Raw genomic sequence first — 20,121 nt, 5'->3', positions numbered from 1 at the left:
AGGTTTGTTTCCCATTGCTCGATGCAGAGGGAGAGGCCGGGGGGGGGGGACCTGGGGGGGACCCATCATGAGTGGGAAAACAAAACTGTGCTGGTGTCACAAGCAAAAGCTGAATCCACTGTGCTGATTTCCCAGGTGAGATCTCTGCCAACATTTAAGAAGGATAAACGAGATGACCTGGATAATTACAGGCCTGTCAGCTCTGCTTCGATCCCGCGCAGACTGATCGAGTGGCTGACGTGGGAATTGATTAATAAAGAATTAAAAGAGAATAACATCAGTAAATGAAAGTAACGGTGCTAATGTCTATCAACAGGTGTATAGGCAGTCGATTTTGCAAAAGCAGCTCTTTGTTACAAAGCTGGATGGTTTGGAGGGAATGGGTATTTGTGTACCTGTGGTTTTGGCCATGTCCTACCACCCGTGGGCCTCTGTTGGCTCGGTTCAAGCCCAAATTGGAGAGCAGCACCAGGAAAACCAGGTGCTGTGTGTCCGGGCACCAGCAAACAGCAGGCAGGTGGGTCTCTGCCCCATCCATCCCATCATTGCATGGCCCCCGGCTCCTTCTGGGCTCCTCCCAGCCGGCGAGGGGTGTCAGCATCCATGCAGGATTCGTCCCCGAGTAGGCTGCGGTGCTCGCCTCTTTTTTCCAGTTGCCATAGGAACAGACGAAGGCCTCTAAAGCATCGCGGTGGGGTGCACGTCTAGGTCATGCTGTGGAGCAGGCAACCATTTTATAGTGATAATAAATTCAGGGAATTGGGAATTTGGCCGAAGTAGCACGCAAAAAAAGGACTTGAAAAGGCAGAATGGAGATAAATGAACAAAAATAATTTTATGACAAATGGCCATACTTTGCGCCAGACCTAAATGAAATCCTTCTCCGGGGTTCAGGCAAGAGGGTACGGGAACACAGATTGTAAGGAATGATCTGTCCTCGCAGCATGAGGATAGAAAAGGCAAAGGCAGCACCTTAAAGTGTTTAGGGACTATTGGGTTTCAAAAACCTTCATTATCTCCAGTCCCCACGATGCCTGAATGCTCATTGCTGCTGGCCAAGGATTTACCATCCCTCCGTTTGCATGACAGGAGCGGGAGAGGCACCAAATCCTCGGAGAGGAGAGCTGGCCGAGCAGAGCTGGCCCTTTGAAGGTCGCTGAAAATCTGCTGGAAATGTGGGGACACAGAGGAGCTACTGGGGTGGAGCAGCCACGGGGAGCTCTGCAGATCCACGCCGGCATGGAGACCCCGAAGATCTCCTACAGCAGCACAGGGCTGGGGGGCTGGGCATTTCCCCTGGATTTTGGGGAGCTTCTGGGTGGGCTGGTGTCGGCAGAAGGCTGATTTCAGGAGCACTCGTCCCTGTGCTTGTGTTCTCCTGCAGCGTGGCATGAAGATCTGCTGCTCCAGCTGCTGAGGACACCAAGCCTGCTCAGGATCCCCTCCCCAGCGTGGGTGAATTTATTTAATTTAATCCACAACCTATGCACAATGCAACATCTTTCCTGCTCCTTTTCCTATGTCTGGTAAAAGAAAAACAAACGCGTGGCCATAACACTGTTTGCCAAGAGCCCAGAGCCCGTCCCCACAGCATCTGCCCACCGGTGCCACGCGTGGAGTTCCTCCAAGAGTTTGCCACCAGGAAAATGCGTGGGAGCTGGTGGCGGGTCCCGAGCTGGCATCCCTCGCTGCAGTGTCCTCGTGTGCCCTAATGCCTTTCTGGGGGGTGAAAAGTGGGTGAAACCAGACATATTGGGCAATCTGTGTGTATTCCCAGCCCTGGGAGTGCTAACGAAGGCGGCCAGGCTGTGGATGAGTACGGGCTAGCTGCTGGCATGGCACAGCGAGCTTAACGAAGCCTGCGCGGACGTCTCCCTCCTGAACCCCTGCTCTGTCCTCCCCCTAATTGCGCTGGGGTTTGAAACGCGACTTAAATCACCGTGTCCAGTTGGCTTCGAGAAGCAGAATTTCTCATGCTGATTTAATCACCTCATTATGTCAAACAAGTTAGAGTTATTCTGAGGCTGGCTAATAGGTGCCAATTTATACCCCTTGGCAGCACGGGGCTGTGCTCAGCCCTACCACTTGTTTATTGGCGAGACAAAGAAAGCCTGGAGCTGGCTGCTTTCTAGGGTAGACAGAGCTCACCCGGGACCCGGGGCATCTGTTGCTGGTGCTTTGCAACCCCTCTTCTTGCCACAGCTTTTTTTTTTTTTTTTTCCAATCGCTCCTTGTTTGGTTTAATGAGGCGGCGGTAGGATCTCGGAAATTACTGAGCAGGGACGTGGCCAGAGCTGGAGACAGGCACAGAAACAAGGCAGCAGGCAGCTACCCTGGGGGCTCGGAGCAGCTCCTCTCCCTGAGGGCATGAAGATGATGGGGAGAGGGGATGAAGGCCAGCGGCATTCGACGAGGAGTAAGAAGGAGCTGGTCTGCAGGAGTCTGGGGTTGTCTCCTTGCTGCTGGTTTGCGCCATGTCCCTTAGGCTGTGCCAGCTTCTAAAGCTCTGGGCTCACAGAAAAGCAGGATTTCACCCCGGCGTCCTTGGTTTTGCCCATTTCCCCCCCTTAGGCACCTCTCTGCAGCCTGCTGAGATTTTTGAGCCTGCTGAAGTTTGAGCCTGCTCCTTTTCCATTGCCTCCCTGCTTCCCCCCAGCTGGCTCAGCTTTGGGTGTTTTGCTCCACCAACAAACTGGGGAGGGCAAACGAGGCAAGCCCCCGGGTGGGCTGCTTCCCTCCCCAGCCCCGCTGCAGCCCCGGGGAGGTCACAAACAGCCGAGACTTGTCGGGGTGATAAATCTTGAGTTAATCCCTCCCCTGGGGCTTCCCTCTGTGGGAGCTGCAGACCCTCGAGCATCATCCTGCTCCATCCAAAATGACATTTGCTGGAGGCAGCTCAAGAGCTGGAGGAAGAGCCTGAGGCTGCTGGTGCTGAGGGCTGGCTCCTGGCACAGCATCCACAGCCTGAGCTGATCCTTTTTTTTTCCTGCCATGGTCTGAACTGGAAGGAGATGTTCTGATATTTGCTGGCCGTTCTGGGGGTGTGCAGGAATCCAGCGGTGGAAAATTCAAGGTGAGGCAGCGGGCAGCTCTGCTGGCTGCGGGGAACCAGGGTAGGATGTGTCCCTTCCTCGGGTGTCAGATGAAAGCAGGGGGAACCAGACCTGTGGGCCACGGGCTGGTGTTCGCCTCCTGCAGCCAGCCTGGCCAGAGAAAGGCAGATGTTGCTCCCAGAGGACATCACAGAACGGTTTGGGTTGGAAAGGACCTGAAAAACCACCTGGTTCCAACCCCCAGCCGTGGGCAGGGATGCCACCCACCAGAGCAGGTTGCCCAAGGTGATTTTAAATGAAGGCGGTTTTAGGATTTCTCCGTAAGAAGGGCTCAAACAGAGACCCAGGGCTGCTGAAGTCTCTTCTGACCCTGCCGACAGACAGACCAGGCCGCTCCCAGCCAGGGGATGTTTTGTGCTGCTGGCACCCGAGCAGTTTCCTTGGGATAAGGATGGGGAAGGGATCTGTTTGCTCTGCTCCAGGTTTTGCTTTGTTCTTGAAAGCCTCTCCAGCTGCACGGAAAGCCTGCCGCTATTTCGAGGTCCCTCTCCTTCCCTGTCATCCCCAGAGGCTTCTAGCTGAGCAGCAGAATAGAAAACGACAGATTATTGCTGCATCTTGCCGAGCCTCTCTCTTCCACATAAAAGAAAGAGGGTCGATTTTGCTCAGGAGCGGGGCTGCGTGTTTTGGAAGAGTCAGGGCAGGAGATGCCAGGAAGGAATCATATTTTTTTCCTACCCTGACATCTTCCCAGGGTGCTGCCCTTAGCCCGGGGACAGCTGCAGGGCTGTGCCCCTGCCCTTCCTCTGAGCTGCCCCAGGTCCTGCCAAAATCCCCAATGGGCTCCGCGGATGTTTCCTACTGAATCCCAAAAGTCTGAGTGTCCTGGAGGGCAATGTGAGGGACCACCAGCACGTGGCACAGGTGGGGAAACCCTCCCTGTCCCCCGGGTGTTGGGGACTGGTGTGGGTGCTGCTGCGAGGCTGGGCAAGCCCTGAGCACCCCGGGGCTCTGCCCAGCACCCTGGAAGTGAAGGCAGCAGCAAGGGGGCTGCCACCCCCTGCCCCTATTCCCATGATGGGCTGATGGATGGGAAGCAGCTACCCCTTTTTCTCATGTCCATCTTGCAGGATGCCTACCTGGGAGCATCCTGTGGGTGCTTCCCTACAGACAAGGCGTGATCCTGCCCTATGTATACGATGGGAACCGTGGAGGGGGGACGCATTTGGTGGCTTCCCAGGGCAGGTGCTGCCACCTGTCACGGCCACGTGTCCGCCAGCCCAAACCCACCCAGGGGAAAGGGGTTTTAATCATGGTTTAAGTCAGTAAACCAGAAAGCTCGATTTAAATGATCACTTTTAATCTTGTTTCTCATTTGTACAATTTAATTATTTCCTGAACGCGATTCCTCTCGGTTGGCAACCATTAATCTGCAGTTTTCCTTCTTTCACACAACGTTTGGCAACACTATTTTTTTTTTTTAGCTAAACAGAGAAAACTCTATGTGTGCAAGTTTACTTAAGCAATTATCTGGCTTAATGTATATTTATGGGGATTCTTCATTTTTACTTTTTATTGTGTTATAGGGAATAGATGCATCACGTTTTTGTGAGCTGGTTATTAATTTTGGACTCGCAACTTGCGTCACGGCCTGTTTGGATGGAAATTGGTTTTTAATTTAAAACACCTAAAAACCAGCATCAAAAATGTTTTTTATTAGTTAAATAAAACCATTTAAAATGTGCTAGCTATCGACAAAAATATAAGCTTATCTGAGCATGCATTTAAAGCTGATTCCCTAAACAAGATAAGTGCTATCTGCAATGAGGGAGCCAAGCTCTTTGTTCTGAATTTTCATATTCTGGATGGTTTCAAAATTAATGTGTTACTTCAGTTTTACTTGCAGGCGGAAAAGGGAAAACGAGGTTTTCCGTTTTTTTTCCTCATCCCCAGTTCCGATGGCTTGGTTGGTGGGACTAAATCAATGGGGAATGTGGACGCAGGGAGGTATTTGTTTTGCTGGTGCTTTTGGGAGCGGTGGTGCTGGCAGGGGCTGGTTAACGGCACCGCAATGCTCCCAGTGCTGAGCCGGAGCCTTCCAGCACCTCCCAGGTTTTGGCTTCTTCGCCGTGCCAACAGCCAGCGCGTGCTGCTTGGTGTCTTTATACAAGTCCCTTAAATGCCAGTAGTTTAAGTCGCAGCATCACATTTCTTTGTGGTTTTAATAGGGAAGTGGGTAACCAGAAAATGGGCTGGGACTGGGAAGGACGCGCTGCATGGGGACAGGGACCAGCTCTGATGGGGACATCACTGTCTAGGCAGCAGCAGCAGTGGGTGTCACTGAGCTGCCTGGATGTGACCATACATGTGTGCAGGGCTGTCTGCCTCCCCAGGCACAAAATCCCTTCCCAGTGCATTGCACTGCAAAACCAGGGGGCAAACGCAGAATCCCTTCCCCGGGCAGCCCCAGCAGAAGTGCAAGGAGAGGCTGTGGCACCTGGTTGAGCTGTTTTGCAGCAAAAAATCCCATTTCCAAGGACGGTCCTGGTGGAGGGACCCCTGGAAAGCTGTGCTTTGAGCAACAGTGCCCTTTGCTTTGCCCGGAGCTGCAGCTGATGCTTCACTGCAGCCCCACTGGCTTTTCCCCTTGAGCACAAACCCAATATTACGGAGCAAGAGCTACAGCTGGCGGGCAGGCAGGCAGCTCTCCAGCCCATAATCTCTCCCGACACCGAAATTATTATTATTTGCCTTGCCACGGCATCGAGTCCGGTCCATAACTTGTCTCTCTCCTTCCTAGCAAGGGTAATTTTTTCCTATTTGCAGGTCCTGTCTGACAGTAATTGGCCGCCGCTGCCTGGCTGCTGTTTTCGCTTTAACAGTGCTGCACCGAATAAATGGCCCCGTGTTGCTATCAGCAGCTTTCTGCACGCTGGGTCCAGCGTGGGTTATTTTATCTCCTGGAAAGGAATTCTGCAGATGGCACAAAAAGCCGGACAGCGCTGCCCTAATAAAAGCAGGGAATTGTTAGCACCGCGCTAATGAAAACGTGCTGTCGGTGGGGAAGCTCTCAGCCTTTTGGAGAGCCAGGCAGGTCTGTAGATTCCCTCCTGAAAGGCAGCAGAGCTGAGGAATTATTTGGCATTTCCAGGGTCTGCAGCTCCTCTGAGCCCAGGGACCAAGGACCAGCACCGGTCCCCACATCGTCCTGGGGCCATCTGGGGAGCATCCTATGGGTTTGAGCAGAGATGCTCCACCTGCCTTCATCCCTGAGCATCACTCAGACAAAAATTTTTAAAAAGAGAGGAAAAAAAAATAAGAAAGAAACCGTGGAAAAAAAAAGGCACCAAAATCCTTCACTCCAGCGCTTTCATGTCTCCAGCAATTGGCAACAGTTTAACGTGAATATATCACTAACGCAGTTTTACGAGCTCCGGTCCCACTGGCATCATTTTTTTAAAATCCCTTTTCCAGTGTAATTGCTGTTTGTTTTGTCATTTCTCAGTGGACAATTACAGTTCAAAAACAAGAGAGCCTTTGAAGATCGCGAGCAGAGTCTGTGAGCTTCATTAACACGCTTTTAATACGCTGTGGAAACGCACTTGAACTTACCTGCCCGAGGCCTCAGACAGAAAAATCTGGCTTTGCAAAGCACCGATTATTTGATCTATTTAAAATACTTCCAGTATTAGCCTGGTCTCCTGGATACATTTCAACGTCAGCAGTTTGGGAGGTTGAAATAGCTCCTCTAGGTCATTAAAAAAAAAAAAAAAATCTTCTGCCGTTCTCTAATTCCTAGGAACTGGAGCCTCTGCGTGGTGAATACCACCACTGTGAGTACCACGTGGCCCCTTTCCGACACCTTCTTGTGACCAATTTTGGGAATAAAGCAATAGGAAGAATAGAAAAAGGTTTTTATTCATGCCGCTTCCTCAGACGAGCAGGCAGGGAGCACCGCCAAGCCTCTCAGGCACTTTCCAGACATGGAATTTGATGTCTGAAGTAAGAGGAGGTGTTTAAGAAAATGAAAAGGAAAAGAGCTTTCCTGGATAGTTCAATTTCCCTGTTTCTAGTATAGGAGAGCGTTTGCTCTGGTGAATCCGGGGGTGGTGGTGCTCACCCCATGGCCACCCATCTGTCCATCCATCCACCCACCCACCTACCCAGGGGTGGAAATGTCTCCTCTCCTTTGCATTTGGTGGCTGGGGACGGGCTGGCCAGGGGATGCCCACGGGCTGCAGCTGAGCAGCTCATGGGGGAAGCCCAGCTGTGAGTGAGCCCCGAGCCATTTCTCCTGTTTGCTTTTCATTTCTTTACCTTCCTTAAGCCCCGACTGACCCAGAGCAGCTCCCCGGTGATGCAGGCTTACCCGGCAGCTGGCTGCATGCAGCTGATGCTGCTGGGGCTGCTCTGAATATACAACACGGGGGGAAGAGGAGCAGCCACAGGGCTGAGGGGCTCTCCGCACGAGCCCCGGGATGCTCCGATGCCGCCGAGCAAAATCAGGTCCCTCCTGGCAGAGCCGAGCAGCACGACCACTAAGAGGGACAATAGTACTCCGTTTCTATCACGTATTAGGACAAAAATGTGCACCTGAGACATAGTTGGGTGGTTTATTGCTCATCAGCTCTTCTTAAGTTCATCATTAGTGAATAAATGTGTTTGCTGACAGCAGCTGGGGTTGCTGCAAGAGCCAGGCTGGGAAACACCCACAGGTACCCGGCCTCTGCCTCATCCTGTCCTGCTGTGTCCTGTCCTGCCTTGTCCCATCCTTCTTCCTGCTGTGTGGCATCTGCTGCGTCCCATCCTGCTGATCCCACCCCACTGCAGCCCTTCCTGCTTTAGTCCATCCCGCTTTAATCCTAACCCACTGTTCCTGTCCCGTTAATCCCATCCTGCTGCATCCTGTCCCCCTGCATCGCATCCCATCCCATTCCTCCCATCCCACTGTATCCCATCCCATCCCATCCCGTCCCCCTGTGTAGGCTGCCTGGGTGCTCTGGGGCTCAGGGGGAGCAGAGGTGCCCAGGGCTGGAGCTGGGCAGGCAGCAACACCTCCCCAGGGCACCGGGCTGTCTTGTTTTCCATTTCTGCAGGCAGAGATGTTGAAAAATGCAGGAGATGCCCCAGGCAACCTGAACTCTGCATCAACAGTTTTAGCCCTGAGTTTCCCACTTGTTGTTGCCGTTTTCTTTAGCAGAGAAGAAATGTGCTTTTGGAGAGTACATCTCCAGCAGCGACCACGCAGGTCTGCAAGCAGAGGAGCTGCCTCAGTGCTTTGGGTGCTTTGCCCTAGATTTTACAGCATTAATGTCCCACAGCCACAGCATTTCCCCCAAAACCTTTCTTGAGGCCAGGGCTTGGAAGCCGTTGAGCCCTGCGGTGCGGGCACTTGCTTTGGGTGATTTGCGCTGGGGTTTGGGCAGGGTTCAAGAGTGTGCAGCTCCTCCAGGGCTCGGTGGCAGGATGGTTTTCTGAAAAGACATCAGGGGCTGTGCCTGTGTTGAACAAGTGCCTATTGCTTTTGTAAAACCATTTGTAAGAGGGGGAAATGAACATAACTTGGGAACCTCTTGTTCAAGCAACTCCAAATGTGGTCCCCAACACTGCCCACCCCTCTGCTGAGAACTAGAAAATGTCGAGATGCACTAAATACTCCAATAATGAGGTTTAAAGTACAAAAATAAAAATAAAAAAAATAAAAAACCAACCATAACCCTGTTCTTGTTGTCACGCTGACCTTGAGCCCTGATGGGGTGCTTGGAGGGCAAAAATTATTTGTATTAATGTTGCAGGCGTGGTTCTGGACCTCTGTCCCAAGGCAAAGGGCTTTTCCCAAAGAAAATAAGACCTTTTTTCCTGCTGTGCCAATGGGGGCAATGCCCTGGAGCAGGGAGGGGTTTGTCCATGACCCCAGAGCAGCGGGGAGCAGGGGGACGATGCACATGGGACAGCCTGGGAAAAGGGAGGTGCAGCAGCCCGCTGCCATTCAGCCGTCCTTTTAAACCTAAAAACACCTCCTCCAGCCAACCTGGCGAAGCTCAGGAGACTGTGTCTAACAGGGAGGCAAGCAGCCCTGGAATTATGGCGCAGTAATTGCTTGGTACTTAAAGTCCAGGTCTAGAAGATCTCCAAGTAATAACTCATCGGAAAGATATTGAGCTCTCATCACAAAGAGGAAATATGGTCTCTAAACAGGCAGCTAATGGCATGCCATTTATCGGATGGCAAATCAGCCACGTTCATTACTCTCTGCAGCACAGCCAGAAAGAGAAATACGGAATTAGCTGAGCTGGAGGAGAGCGGGAAGGAGGGAAGGATGCGTTTCCTTATGGCGCTTCTCCAAGGGCATCTCCTGGAACCTGTGCCACGGGGGATGACAAAGCGCTCCCCGAGCCCGAGAGCGCTGCTGGGGACAGCGAGGAGCAGGACAAGGGATGAAGCTGGGAACCTCGAGGGCTGGGAGGTGCTGGTGGGATGCCCCCTGCCCATCTCCTCTCTGCCCCGAGACCCCAAGGGCTGAGGTCGGGGCTGCAGCTGCGAGCACCCAGGGAGCTGCCAGCAGCTGGGGAAGCCTCTTGGCGACCATCTTCCTGCCCGCGGGCAACAGAAACACACTCCGGTATAATTTTCGCACTATTCAGAGCTCTTCCTGAGAAAATCCCTAGCATTATTCAGGGAAAAATTAGGACTGGTGGAATTTTTATTGTTTTTGCTCACCTCTGCCAGAAGTGCAGCTCTGGGAGCGAACAAAGACTAGATAGGCTTTTATCCCTTTCCAGCCCCTGCGAGTCACCGTACCGAGGCTTTGAACGCCTTAGCGCTTCCTCTGCTTTATAGCTTCCTTCCACCCAGCTTCTTTTGCTCCCTTCCAGGTATTTCTGGCAAAGGAAATGCCTTTCTGGCTGCCCCGAGCTGTGTCTAGGAGATGGGCAGCACTTTCCAGCCCGCGGGGAGCCGGGTGCCTGCCTGGGTCAGGTTTGCAGCGATGCCGGGCTGAGCACCCCCAGCCACGGGGACGTGACCCCTGTCTGTCATCCTTGATGTAAACCTAAACCCCATCTCCTTCCTGTGTTTTGTAGGATCTGTGCTTTTTCCCCTGCAGTCCTGAGTCATGCAGAAGCATCTGAAGCAGATGGGGAGGAGGGGGCACCTCCAGGACTTCCTAAAACCGCCCGTGGTGGGGACATGGGGACGGACAGACAGCGGACACGTCCCCTTTTGCCTCGGGGTGATGCTCAGAGCTCGAGCAGAGCTGAGCTCACCGGCTGGTTGGGAACAATCCCCGCTCGTGCCACCAGCCCCTGCTCCCCCCCGCTCACGTAGCCCCCAGCGCGGCAGCCTCCCGAGGGCTTCGCAGCACTCTCGGGCCGTGCGCACCGACAGGAAAAAAGCCTCGCTAATTATAGTTTGCATTTCTGTGCGCAGGAGAGCGAGTGCTTTCATGGAGAGAGGCTCCTTCATCAATTAATAATCCTTCATCTCAGAGTTTTGGAGGAAGATGGGGGGAAAGCGGTAGTGGTTTTAATGCTTAATGTACCTTTTCCAGGGAAACAGGGGCACACGGTGGCCTTGGTGAGTGTGGTTGAGGCTGCTGTGGATTTTGCCTCCTGTTTTCTGAGGGGCAAGGGGAAGTTATGAAGCCCTGAAATAACCTTGCTTTTCTTGGGGGGGGCTGCTTCAAAGAGCAGGGTTTCCTTTGAGCATTACTAAGAACGATCTAGAAACGACGCGCGATTATTTCCTCTTAGTCATCCACAGACTGCACCAGTCATCGCTCCACGCTGGCCACCGGTTGCAAATATTTGTCACTTCAATGGGACTCGAGACACAGCCATGGTCCTGAGCCACCACCACCAGGACCAGAACCAGTCCCCGGGACATCCCCACCTGGTCGCAGAGATGGGAACCCATCCGCTAGGTGACATCTGGGGCAGCCAAGGAGCCCTCCCGAGGCTTCAGCATCCCACAACAGTGCTCCCCCCAGCTGTCTCCCCCAGCTGAGGACCCTGTGGGATGCCCAGCCCGGTGCTTGTGCCATGCACATGCTGGGAACAATCATTTGCAAAGTGTGTGCCAAGCCAGGAGCATCACGGATAAATCACTCATAACTGGAAGACAGTAATAACGGGAGCCTCCGGGGAAATTTGCGCTGCTGAATAGAGGATTCTTCTTCTTGGTTTTTTTTTTTTCTTCTTTTTCACTTGAAGTCACTTAACGAACCCTCATGCTGAAATCTTCAGAAAGACTCACCTTAGGGGGTATTGGAAAATATTGATAAATAGCACTTGGCACTTCTGAGGCTCTCAGCAAGTGGCACAAACACTGCTGCAGCACTCAGCCTGGATGTCTCCACGTTTCACTTCCCATGGATCTTCCTGCCCGGGAGGAGCAGGCATGGACTGGAGGGATGTCGGCATCCCCCTGCACCCCTCACCACAGCCAGATCCCAGGGAAGGCACGGGTATCGCAGCAAAACGATGCCTCCCATCCCAAACTCGCCCAAGAAGCAATATATCAGCTGTAAAGCAGCTTCCGCGCTTTATTTGCTGGTAATTTACAGCCCACACTGTGAGCCAGTGTAATATTTGCAAGCAATTAAACAGAGACTGACTCAACAACAGCTACCTCGGGTCAGATTTTCAAGTGTTCATCGTTCATAATTAAGCTCGAGTTTTCGACAGCAGCGGGGCCCGGGGCTGCCGTGCCGCCTTCCTCTGCCCCAGCGGCAGGTTTGGAGCTGGGGGCGAAGGAGCAATTGTTGGAGGGGGGGAAACATCCTCCTGGAGCAGAGGCAAGGCTGGGGGAGCCAGCTCCATCCCTGCAGGGCTCTGCTCCTGCCCGCCCGCTTGGTACGGGCACTGTCAGGTCTTGTTAGCGTCTGCTCTGCCCAGGAGAGGTGAGGAAAAAGGGTTTGACTTGGATGCACATCCCTTGCTTGACTTGGATGCAAATCCCTCTGCAAAATTCTTGCTGTACCAGGGATGTCTGACCCATAACTGCCAACCCTGCTGGGAACTGAGGTTGGGCTCTGGGTACCTCAGGGAAACTGAGGCACGGCACCGACGTGGCCGTTTGGCAGCACCGAGCAGAGCCTGCGGCTGTCCCCGCACCGTCCCAGGGTGCCACCCAATTTGGGTCTCTGCCAAACCCCCCTGGCAGAGCACTTTTCCTGCCAGATGATGCCACAGCTGCCGCGTGGAGCGACCCAGAGCTGCTCTTCCACCCATCAGCATTCTGCACCCCCTGCCCGTTGCACCCCCCCGCCCCGGCTCCCTGATCCATTTTTAAAACACCCAAACAGCCCCATTTTTCCCCCTGCTGCTTACCCTTTGGGTTAGCAGTGCTCAGGAAAACGAGGCTATTTACCACCTGCTTTATCCCATAGCCACTGGTAGCAGCCCAGCAACGCCCCAGGTAGCAGCGAGGGCTGGAAAGGGAAAAAAGGGATGGGAACAGCACCGAGGTGACAGCTCTCCCCGCACAGGTGGGCAGTTGGGGGGCATCTGGGGGTTAATGGGGCCATTGCTCAGGTGCTATAAAGGGGAGGGCTGGGGAGCAGCAGGGTTTGCATCTCCTGTGATGGTACTGGGGAGGCAGAGTCAGGAGCTGCTCGGGGGCTTCCTCCCAGCCCTGCTCCGCGATGCTGAGCTGCTGAGGACCATGGTCTGCAGCCACCGGTGTCCCCTGGTACCCAGAGGTACGTGGTGGCGCGCGTTCCCTGCTGTCCACAGCTACGTAGCCGGGAGCACCAGAGGTTGTGCCTGCTTCTTGGCTCTTGCTGAAAGCTGCTTGTCTCTTCTCGGCTGCTGAAATTGTCCTTTAATGGATTTTGGGACCCAGTGAGGATGTGGTGGCTAAAACCAGTTTGTTTGCAGGTTTGGGGGCCAGGCTGGGATGGGGCCGGCAGGTGCCAATAGTGCTGTCCCCACCCAAGGGGATGCTCTTCTCTGCTGTGGGGTGGCCCTGCAGTACACAGCTGCTGGGGTTTGGGGCTTGGTTTTGGGGCTATGGGGAGATGGGGTGGGACCTGCCCTTGTTCAGCCCCAAGGTATGGGACTGAGCATGATTATCGTGGGCAAAGCTCTGTGGCTGTGTGCTCAGGGTGCTTTTGGTGGGGGCTGCAGCCAGATTTAGCAGCTCTGCTACTGCCCTCTTCAAAGCCCCGGGTGCCCTCTCCTGCCCTGTGCATGGGAGGCAGCAAACACAGCCCCAAACAGAGCTGCCTGGCTCTAGCTCCTGGCCCCTGCCATAAATAAAATAAAGGCATTTCACAGCCAGGGATAAAGTGCTGCAATCAGTCACAGCAGCTGGGCAGGGATTTTGTGGCCAGCAAAGCTCACTCAGGTGCCCAATGCCACCCCTGGAGGTGACCTGGTGCCACCCCTCCTTGGGACCTCTGCTTCCCAAGTGGCCTCTGGGGCTTGGCACCTTGCCCAGCACTTTTGTGTGATTAAAGGAAGCCATCAGGCTACATACTAGCTGCTGAATTATCAGTTTTGCCATAAACCATTATTCATTATCTGTGTTTCGCTGGGTAACCTGGGCCCTGTTGGAAAAGCGCCGTTTCTTCCACAGTCAGCTGTATTTTAATAAGTTGCGGTGTGGGTAAAATATCCCCAGAGAAAATCCAAGCATCATTCCATTTATCAGCCATGCAAAGTTCAGAATAAAAATATTCCAAGGTGAGGTAATGTAGTGTGACATTGTGCGAGTTAATTTATAAAAGAATTAACTGTGTTTAGAGCAGTTAGAGGAAGAAGCTGCCTTCTCCAGCCAGCGTTGGAGCGGCCCTAAAATGAAATGGACTGGCAGAGAAACATTTCTTCCTTTGAAATGTACTGGCAGAGAAACTTTTCTCCTCTACAAGAGGGTTTTGTGCATGTTCAGGTGCTAAAAGTGCAATAAGTGGACCCAGAGCTGTGGTGGGATTGAGGCTCCCTGGGCAGGCCAGTGCAGGAAAATGCTGGTGATAGGTAAATGCCATCAGCTGGAGCACTGCCACACTGCCTGGAGTGCCTGTGAGTGTTAATTAAGCAATGTTAATGAGGGCTCTGGGATGATAGAGGCCAGCCAACTCTCCCATGCTGTGCCAGCAGGTGCTGAGCAGCCCAGGGACACAGGAGGGTTTCTCCAGCCGGGGCTTGCAGCGATTTGGCCACCACGAGCATCCCTCGTGCCCTGGGGTCCCCAGGCACATCCTGGTGCTGTGAGCACATCAGGATGGGGAATCCGAGCAGAAAAAGCACAGGACAAGCCTTCACAGCCCCTGTTTTGGGGCTCTGTGCTGCCCTGATCCCGCACACCTGAGCTGCCACCTGGCCACCAGCCCCTGCTGATGCCTAGAGGCCCTCCAGGGCTGGTGTTCAAATCAATGTTTGCAAGCAATTCCTTCCCCTTATCTAGCAGCTTTAGGCTCCGTTGCAAAAGAAGTGAGGAGTCTATTTAGCAGCTATTTTTCAATATAATGATTTATAATGGATCAAGAAAATTAAACTGCTGGAGGAAGAGAGCACGAGTTCGGGTGCTCCGATGGCCTAATGAAGTCCCATCAAAGTTCCCGTTTGTTGTCAGCTATTAATTCAGTCCCCGATTCAGTCTCCAAATTACTTTCCCTGGAACTGAGTCTAAATATGAAAATCAATTAAGAAGGGAACTAGTAGCTACATCTGGGAGAGGGGAGAGGAGGGAGGTATGATGACGAATCACCCAGGTCCTCTCGAGCATGCAAATTAACATTTAGAGTGTATTTTGAGGAAGGGGAGCTTGGAAACGCTGCTTCACAGAAACCACTAGATCAATTTTCCAAGCCTGAGTGCTTGAGATTCTTCAAAGTTACTGAAGGCTCTGTCTTGGGATAAAAAAATAAAAAAGACAAGAAATCAATGCTGATAATTAATTTAACAGAATCTATTCGTTCTCTCTTCTTCCAGTCAATGCGAAGAGAAAATCATACAGTAGCTGAATTTTACATTTCCACTGAGATTGTGCTGGGACAAAATGAATAAGCGATCATAAATTACTTCAAAAGCTCGGCTGTGTTGTTGGGAGTGGGACTTTTTAATTAACTGGAGGGATTTGTCACCACTTCCCCCACTGCCCCTGCGAGTGGAAGAGATTGCCATCAGATGTCCCTGGGCAGACGATGTGACTGCAAACCAGATTTTGGATGAGCTCTAAGCTGGAAAACTTCAGTGCCTGCTCCCCAGCTCCCTTTTTTGGGGTGATTATTTTATTTTTATTTTTTAGCACCGGTTTTGCTGGGTACCTGGTTTAATGTGTGGATGGGGCAAATCATGTCCAAGCTGGGTACCTGCATGGGTCATGCAAAGAGGATCCAGGTGGGGGTTTTTTCTGTGGAATTCCCAAACATTTTGGGCTCTGTGGGGTCATAAATGGTGCTAGGCTTGGGCCCCGCAGTGGGGCAAGCAGGCAGGGGCAGTGCGCAGAGAGGAGCTGCCTTTAATTATTCAGAGCTCATCTTCCCTCCTGTTAAAAACAAATGGGAAGTGGATGGATTTGGGTAATGAATCCCCAGTAGGGTACTTAGGTTTAAAGCAAAACCTGTCCAGCTAAATGTATCCTGTGGAAATGGATTTGATTGCTCCCATCTTCCAACGTCAATTTGGTGGCGGCGTTAGCATACTGCCAGGCACATGGGCTGTGCGGGGAATATAAAAGGTAGAAAATAAGAAAGCAAAGTGGTCCCAAAAAGGGGAGGTCTCCCTTTGTGCCTCCAGCCTCTGGTCTGGGCTGGAAGGGGATGGTTGGAGCAGCCACCCCGCTGTCCTGCTGAGCGGGGACACGCTCCTGGCGAGTGGAACAAGGCCCTGCTGGATTGTCAGAGCTATTCAGGGCAGAGCTTGCTGCAGGGAGCAAGGGGATCTATATATTTTTTTTTCTCCCAGGGCAAAATCCTTACAATTCTTTCCGGTGCAGTTTAGGGATGCTGGATTGTGTCTCTGGGTCCTGGCTCACTGGTTAACTCGATCGTATCCAGGAGCAGTTAATACATAACACCAAAACCTAAAGCATCTGGAGCCAAGTCCAGAGGATGCCACTTGAGAACATGCAGAACCTTCCTAAATCCCCTCCAAGCAGCCATCGGAGCGGTTTGTCATTTAGCTCAGTGATGAGCAGCGGTGTGTCTGCACTGTGCACTCACATGCAGGTTTCCAAGAGGGAGAGAAAAAGAAAAAAAAAAAAAAAACCCTTTGTAAGGATCCTGGCGGCGGGGAGTTGCTGCCAGCAGAGCCAGACACTTGCACCACGCTGGAAACAAACGACGTGCCGGGCAGCCGAGCCTGCTCGCTATTGAAAAGGAGAAAAAATTCATCCGGCGCTTTAGAGTAATGGATGGCTTCTGGAACAGCGAGGGCAGCCGAGGAAGGATTGCATTTATTATCCTTGTCATGTCTTTTATTAGCAAAGTTATATCACCGGCATTTTTCTTTCTGCTTTCTCATTGTTTTCCCGCAACAGCCGCCACCTTTCCCTTTGCTATCTCATGTGGTGGGGCTGGGCCAAAAGCTACTGCTTTTGGGGATGTGGGGGTGCAGCAAGGGGAGTTGAAAAGGGGTGGTGGGCACGTTTGGTCCCCTCCATCCTCAGGCTGTCCCCAGGCATGTGGCATGGCCAGGCTGCTCCCTGCAGGGTGCGAACTGCACTGAGGCATCATTTAAGAGGCCTCCTTCAGATCATCAGCAACTCTGCCATCCCAGAAAAACCAGTGCTCCCAGCTCAGCAGGGGCCTGGGATCTCTGGACAGGCTCTCGTGCCCCTCTGATCCCCACCGACATGGTGCGAGCCCCCCCAGCTCCAGGGACGGGTTCTGCAGCTGCACCCAGCCTGGCTCACGGCAGAACTGGGCCTTGCACTGGCTTTTATTTCCCCCTCCCTCCTTCACGAACAATCTGCTTCAGGTGAGGTTCCTGTGATGGATACTGGCCACGATCCCAGTAGGGCAGGCGATCATGTTCAATTATTTTATTAGCAAGATGCAGCTCATTGCCGGGACTGCAGCTCGGTGCTGTGCCTGCTCCCAGGTCTGGAGCTGCCTCTGCCCCGTGGACGGGCTGGGCTGCCTGGCAGCTGCTTAAAATGAGGGGATTGCTATTTTGTCTATCTTAAACACACTATAAATGGCATATCAAAACATATAAATGGGGGCTGGGTGAGGTTTGCACTTCTGGGAAAGTCGCTTTGGCTGCATTTGGAGTTTTTGCTGAGTTCCTGCCCCTGGTTATGTTAGCAACAACCCCCTGTTGCAGGACAGGAGGGCACTGACCAATGTTTTTAGGCCAGGGCTAAGGATTTGACTTATCAGGCAGCTCCACAGCTGCCTCCTTGTGTTTGCTGCGGAGGATCAGGCTCTGCCCCATAACAAGCAAGAGGCTTTGGGAGCACCCCTGTCCTGTGCAGCCCACTGGGGTCCCCAGTCCCTCCAGCCCCTTCCCTTCTGCTGTTTGTGCTGAAGTGCAGCCCTCCCAGATTGCCTCCCCCAAACCAGCTCCTGCAGCAGCCTGTGGGGGTTTCCAAATGCCCATTTCTTCATCCGGGGGGGGCGGGGAGGGGGGTCTCTGTCCCTTGGGAGATGCTGCCGGGCAATGCAGGAGCAAGGCACTTGTTAAAATGCTCCGAGGATGTGTGTGCTCTCTGCAGCCCCAGCTGTGATGGAAACAGGTCTGAAGGTACAGCGAGCTTGTGGTCTGCTTTCTTTGCACGCAAAGCCAAGGGGAAGAGGGAACCCATGTGGGCTGAGTGGCTGGGGTACAGGAGGTGGCAGGACCCCCTACCAGCCCTGGTTCATCTGTTTCTCCTGCAGCAAGCAGCCTGGAGGGCTCGTACAAAGCAAATTGGGTTTATTGCCACCCTTAAATAAGCCTGAGATAACTCTAAGCATCCTCCGAGGCCCTGCTACCCCTGCTTTGCAGCCGTGGAAAGGAAAAGCCCCTACGGAGTGTGCGATCAAAGCAGGGAAGGGAGCACACGTAGTCCTTAATACTGCCCAGAGGCGAGCAGCACAGAGGAGGAGAAGGCAGCAATGAACACACCCCAGTAACGGTGTAAGTGTTACATGCCAGGCAGCACGGCGCCCTAGAAGCTGCAGGATTTAATCAAAAAGACGCTGTCAGCCCGAATAGCATCAGCAGGAGAGGCACCCAGGCACGGCGTCGCAGTGGCGGCAGCAGCCGCGGAGAAAGTGCCAGGCTCTGTGCTCAGGACCCGAAATGCTCCCACTTCGAGGGCTCGTGGTGACAGGCAGGTCCTGGGCTCTGCTTGCTCCTTGCAGCCTGGCCACATGAAGGCTTTCCTGCTGGTGTTGTCCTGGCTCGCGTTTTGGCAGGTTGGTTCCCACTGATTTTTGGGGTCAGTGCCTAAGTGCATCATCCAGGGGTGCTTGGAGTGAGGCAAGCCGTGGAGCCCGGCTGGGTCAACTTCCTTCTCGTGCCACTGAAGGTGACACCTTTGGGACTTGTCCCCAGGTGTGTGACGTGTCTGCAGCCTGGTGGTGCCGTGGCGGGGGGAGAGTTATTTGCACGCAAGAAATATTTGCACTCAGGAGAGCTTCTGAAATGAGACGCAGAAAGCTTTGGTGAGAGCGCAGCCATGGGGTGTACCCTGCAGGTGCAGGGAAGGAGGGATCCCTGCTAAAACCCTGGGGGTGGCTGGTGATGCTCCTGGCTGCTCCCTGTCCCCAGGGTGCCTGTGCCACTGCTCCTGGCTGTTAGCCACAGCCCTCGCCCTGCCCTTCGGTGCCAGGGGGATCTGCCTTGCCCCTTCGCTCTGCAAAGCTTCTCCCTTCTGGGATCGAAATTGCTCATCCCTCCCCTGTCTGCTGGATCTGTAACAGGAAAATTGGCTGCTGGCTCGAGTGGCACCGTGCTAATAGAGGAAGCAGTTTTATTTGCCGTCAGGCTTGGGGTCGGGCAGGGAGTGCTGACCATGCGGATCATTATCGGTGCATAAAGATGCCACGTGTGTCACCTCCCTGGCCAGCAAGGCTCCGCAGCTCCCTCCCTTTCTGCTCCCCTTTGAGCTCGTTGCTTTCCAGAGCTCCTGGGAATGGGAGGGATGGGAGGTGAGGAAGAGGAGGAAGAGCAGAAGGGCCCTGAGGCAGGGGAAGGGCGGCACTGCAAGGGCTGCCTGATCCAGAGCAAATGCTGGGGGCTGTATTTACTTGTGTCTTTTTAAAATGTGTTTGCAGTCTTTGAACTTGTGTTTAGCCCCTTCAAAGGGTCTAACAGCCCCTTGGGGAGGGGATTCGGGAAGCTGGGGTGCAATGGATGCTGCAGGCTGCAGGTGGGTAAGTCCCCATTCTGTCCCCACCACGCCTCCCCTCTGCCCCAAGCCATTGTATTCTCACGCAGGGACACTTGCACAGCAGGACTTTATTCCCAAAATGCCTGGGCATGGCAAGGAGTCCGGGTGGCTCACAGCACCCACAACAGCCGAGCCACCCAGCATGGTGGAGGCACAGAGGAGCAACCTCTCAGCCATTCACGCCTCCCTGAAAGAGCTCAACAAGCACCGAAATAAGAAATTTGCCCCATTAATGATGGCAGGTAGTGGTCATGCTTGTTCAGCTGTGCCTGTGTCCCCGGGTACCCCACACAGGCAGCGAGGGGTGGCGAGGAGCACACATGTCTGCCCGTGGTTGTGAATCTGCAGCTCCAGCACCAAGGGCACCCAGGGGCTGGCAGGACCCAGCACATACCAGCAGCCGACCTCTGTCCCAGCACGGCAGTTTTCCTGGCTACCTGTCCTGTTTTCTGCCTTGGATTAACCCTGCAAATGTACCTAAATACTGCGAGTCTGTGACCCTGCTAAGCATGTGTGTAGGGTGGGGTATATATCCTGCACCTTAGCCAGGGATTCTTATTTATCCCACTATAATTGTGTGTGTGTGTGTGTATATTTATGTGTGCACAGATTGATTTGCAAGTTGATATCCATCAGTGTACATATTTGCGTGTGCATAGGTAAATTTGCAAGTTGATATCCATCAATGTGCTGTAGAAAAGAGCAGTGGATTATTGCAGATAGGGAAACTGAGGCACGGGGAGGC

Source organism: Cygnus olor, chromosome 18 (genome assembly GCF_009769625.2).
Source record: "Cygnus olor isolate bCygOlo1 chromosome 18, bCygOlo1.pri.v2, whole genome shotgun sequence".
Taxonomy (NCBI): domain Eukaryota; kingdom Metazoa; phylum Chordata; class Aves; order Anseriformes; family Anatidae; genus Cygnus; species Cygnus olor.
The sequence above is the reverse complement of the archived record's forward strand: the minus strand, read 5'-3'. Positions refer to the sequence as shown.